The following is a 5447-nucleotide window of genomic DNA, read 5'->3' as shown; positions in this document are numbered from 1 at the left end:
AAAATATTGTGTAAAATATTGCGAATACCTTGACGGTTAGTTGTGCTGTTTTTCATGCCCCAATTGTTATGACATAGAGTAACAAGGTCATTGCGAAGTCTGTACTGTATTGTAATCCTCCTAACACTCCTAGCTTACGAAACACTAATATGATTGAAATGCAATGACCGGAATTTAATGGAAAATAGTATCGATAAAAAGAAAATGGTCTCTGGCAATGGACTGGAAAGTAATGGTAGCTAGATGTGTAGACCTGTAGTCTAAATTTGGTATAGCAATGTCCACTTATATCATATAAACGTGTATCATAATACCTCCCTGTCTATTTACATTTTGATTTCCATACAACATGTTTAGACTCGGCGTATGGTATTCGGTATGACATATACACCAATGTGTTCGGTGAAAACAGCCAATAAGACAAACAGATGGGCTTACTTTTAATGAACGGCTTAGACTTTGACCGAAAAGGGGGCGGATAACGACACTTGTAAAGTATGTCAACGTAGCGTGGAGCTTTCACTATATTCGTGACGGTTATTAATTAAGTTTGACAATAATAATAATGACCTTATTAACGTTTTCCTGAAATGACTGTATTTTACCATTGCAATGGTAATGCAAAAACCTACCTGTTTGGAGAGAACATGTAGATTTGTCGCCAACTACAGCACAACACTGGAATGGGTGACCTCAGAACATGGTGGGGTTTTTTTACGGTCGGGAACAAAGAATTTCACACGTGTCAAAGGTTATGATTAAATTTAAATACTGTGAATGATGTTCAAGGGCACGGACTGGAACATTTTGATGTGGGGTGGATCTTAGCAAGCATACGCTTTACACCACATTGGAATTAGGTTTTTCTGATGCAGGGTGTGGTAAAATATTATAAATTAAGTGAATATGAATATGCAGATTCCAAAAGAACAATTATACAGGTTATTAAACAAAAGTATAATTAATTTGGAAGTTAGTATAATATTCTTACAAATCAAAAGTTGGGTTTTAGTCTTGGCTATGACATGACAGGTTAGTTCGCCACAAACTGAGTCTTATCAAGTTAAAGAGCAAATCGACTTCGATACTGAATGATAGAGGTAGTTATATGCGCTAAAAAGCATGAAAATTGATATTTGTGTGCCACTGAGGTTTTTTTATTGTTCACATAATTCTATAGATAATATTCAAATACGATATGGGTTCTAGATGAACATGAAAGCAATTATTTAAAGACCGGTCGTATTTGCAATTTACCTACTACAATTGTGGCATATTGATATATTTTATGTTATGAAGGGGCGAGATCAATAGTTCAATGTAGGATAAAAAATTGAATTCTTTTTCTTGGGAGTGTTTTTTTTTAGCCAGTTCTCCTCCTACAAAAACGATTTTACTTTTAATGGGTCTTTTTGTTACTCCCCAAAAAACAAATTTCTAAAAACAAATGTGGTAAAATTGAGAAATGGAAGACTTTCTGCAATGGCACTAAATAAAGACAGTGTAAAGTGTCAACAAAAGAAATATTTTTCCTCACTAGTGGGTTTGTATTCATATAGTCTACATGCTACTCCATAGATTTGAAATTGATTTGCTGTCTGATACATCTTCATTGTTGGTCAATACACTGAGGTGGGGGGGGGGAGTCTGAGGCCTATGGCCTGAAAAAATAATTGTTTGGTTCCGGTTACCCGACCCCACCCCAAACTTTGTTTTACGTATTCGAGAAAAAAATAATAAAATCGCAAAAATTGTGAAGTTTCAGGAAAAAAGTGGATGTGGAAACTGATATCAACTTATAAAGACAATATAAAACTGTTCTTCCAATCTGTAATGGCTGTACATCTGATAGGAAGAAATAAACAACACAGAGACCAATGGAAAACCTGAACTAGACACTCACACATGAAAAAGAAATATAATAAAATAAAATTAAAAAATCTACCTACCCCACCTATTCTAAAATTGAGCGTAACCACACAATTTTTTTTATTAGGCCTAACTAAAAAATTTAGTTCTTTATCTTACATTGAACTATTTGCGTCATCCCTAAGGCCATTATATATTTGAAAATGTTGTTGTTGTTGTTGTTGTTGTTGTTGTTGTTGTTGTTATGGAGGTTGACCTCTATGATTTACTGGTTATAATTTGGGCCATTGTATCGGTTCGCATCTGAATGTACTTTTACATGTACATGCAGTGTATGCGTGATTCTGTAATGGCATCAGGTGTAATATATTCACAGTGTAATATACACGACTTATTTACGATATGTTTCCCGGGAGACACAATGTTAACTTTCGTTACGAAGTAAAATGTACAGAGATAGTTGAAATTAGTGAGGTACAGGTCGATTATGTAGTTGAGATAGGGGTATAAGATTTAGAGGAATTTATGTTAAAGCCAATGTGTACACTTAACAATGCCAACCAATTCAACCCCTTTACTTCAATGTGCCAGTTCTCAACACTACACTATGCCCGATTACCATCACAAAGCCTGTGTACATATCCCTTTGCTTGTGGTCTTCTTGCATGTGTATCGCCGGAATGGGGTCAATAAACAAAGAAGAGAGCTCACCACTAGTTGGCGATGAATAAGACTTTTTATAAGTGCGTTTTTGTTTGTCTGAACTATAGTTTGGCCTGACCTTTTGCGACGAGGACACGTCTGAACAGTTCATATGTCTAGGAATAAATTATAGAATTCTCACCTGGAATTCAAATGTTACATTGCAAACATTATTGGAAACACCACTTTTAATTAGAAACCCCATTTTTTTTATTGAGAGCCCCTCATTTTGACAGAACATGTCTGTTTGTCCTAGTAGGCTACCGTGGTGTATCATCTCGAATGTGGTAGTTCGATCAAAACCATACAAATCACGTTGATAAATGTTGATAACCCGACCGTTAGAGCGCCCCCAGCGTTCACGTCTAAATGTTAGTAACTAACACACTATCACAATTATGCATGTTATATGCCTATTCTGTAAATGTATTTAATGGCGCGTAGCGGAAATGTAATTTTTCACATTTTGGTGCCACTTCATTTTTTTCCGATAATCAAGTTTTGACTAATTGGTATTTCTAGCAACATCACATTAATTCACCAGTGACAGTAATTTCACATTTTAGTACAAAATGCAAACTAGATCAGTTCAGGGCCAAAAGGTGTTAGGCCTAACAAAAATAAATTGTGTGGTTCCGATTACGCTCAATTTTAGAACGGGTGGGGTAGGTAGATTTTTTATTTTATTTTATTATATATTTTTTCCATGTGTGAGTGTCAAGTTCAGGTTTTCCATTGTTTTCCAAATGGTCTCTGTGTTGTTCATGATTTCTTCCTATCAGATGTACAGCCATGCCTCGATTGAAAGAACAGTTTTATATTGTCTTATTAAATTGATGTCAGTTTCCGCATCCACTATTTCTTGCGAGACTTCACAAATTTTGCGATTTTATTTTTTTTTCTCCAATACGTAAAAAAAAGTTTAGGGTCGACAGTGAAAAACTAGGTGGGGTCGGGTAACCGGAACCACACAATTATTTTTTAGGTCTTATCATAATAGTCGCTGTACATCAAGGCCGGGGCGGTACCAGTGCAGTGGCCGGACATCTAGAGTTGGGGTATGCGCCCAATAAGGTTAACCCAAAACCCATTTAGACCAAAACAAATACAAATATATCATTAAATTATTTTTTTTTAGAAAATCGAATTATAAACCAAAATACCTTTATAGCATTTCCAAATGGAGGATACAAAAATGTAGTTTTCACTCTATTGCATTGATTTTCCCTCAGGAGGCAATTTTAGGGGCAATTAATTAGGTGTACATTTACATGAAAGGTAAAAGACAATGGACCACATCATAGCCCAAAAAATTCAAGTCTAATGTAGAGTTGACCCCATTCTAGACTCCTCGGCTCTAGAACTAGCGCCCCCAAAGGGTGACATGTAGAGTAAAATAGAGGGAGTATCCCTCCTACCCATCGCCGAAACCAACCAATCATAAAGACAACAATTGTCCTAATGAAGCGTCAAAAGAAGAAAAGAAGAGAAATTTAACAGTTTAATTCACCCATACGCCGTGACTTTTGTATAAATGTTGTGTAAATTCAAAGGTAATAATATGTAAAAATTACTGGGAATTATATGTACTGTGTATAATTATGTAACGGGTCCTATAAGGACCACGATATCACAATCGTCCGTTCTATCACGTGTAGTGTCTGTGGTTCTATTTACCTATTTTCTATCTGTTATCAAGTAAAGTCTCAAGGTTATACAAAGACAATTGCATCACCTGGTACATAAGACATCGTCTGGCTCGACAAACATCAGCACTAATTAAAGTGATATTTATAGTACAGGTCCTCGACTATTTACTGATAGTTATAGAACAGGTCATATCAGTTTCCTTTAATTGAATAAGACAGTTTTGATAAAACCTTCCGGTATTTTGTCTGAGGTGCCGAGGACAAAATAACTGATAGGTTAATCATAAGAGTCATATCAAAAAGAATAAATGGGCGAGGGGCCGTACTGTAACGATATTATACTTCGAATTCACTAAGTTCTTAGATTTTTCCCCAGAAAGTCAACATTTTTATCTACAGCCTTGTTATGTATCATCCGATTTTTTCCCCAAACGTTCAGTGGGAAATCAATTAACCTGGCAAGAACTCATTCTGTAACTAAGTTACAGTCCCTTAAACCCGAGCGGATTTCCTTACAAAAGTCTCTATCCCAATCCCTCTCTTTATCCTAACTGAAATCATGAGATATTTGTCAGAGGTGCTCTCTGACGTCACCTGGGTACATGAATATTGATAAGCTTATGAATGATGCGCATTTCATCCACGAATATTTTAAATTGCAAGTCTCAACATGAGTTTTGCAGTTTAAAGAGAGCACCCCCAGGCAGGACCTGCAGATGGCAGGTTACCATAAAGGTAAGGGGGTTTTTCTCTCTCTCTCTCTCTCTCTCTCTCTCTCTCTCTCTCTCTCTCTCTCTCTCTCTCTCTCTCTCTCTCTCTCTCTCTCTCTCTCTCTCTCTCTCTCTCTCTCTCTCTCTCTCTCTCTCTCTCTCTCTCTCTCTCTCTCTCTCTCTCTCTCTCTCTCTCTCTCTCTCTCTCTCTCTCTCTCTCTCTCTCTCTCTCTCTCTCTCTCTCTCTCTCTCTCGGATACAAACAATTGTGCAATGAACATAGACCTCTCGCCAATTACTAATAGTGACTTCTATCAGACCACATTTGGTACTTATAAGCAATCTCAAACTGGGCTTCAGTGTATCTGTAACGGGTCCTGTAGACGAGGCCTCTGATATCGTATCTATATGTGTGTGTTAATAGTCGTCTGTTCTGTTCGCCTGTTTACTCTATATGTTATCAAGTAATGTCTCTCCAAGGTTACACTTACAATGAATTAATGAATTCCATTGAACT

Source organism: Glandiceps talaboti, chromosome 17 (assembly GCF_964340395.1).
Source record: "Glandiceps talaboti chromosome 17, keGlaTala1.1, whole genome shotgun sequence".
Classification (NCBI taxonomy): Eukaryota; Metazoa; Hemichordata; class Enteropneusta; family Spengelidae; genus Glandiceps; species Glandiceps talaboti.
This window is presented reverse-complemented; position numbering follows the sequence as displayed.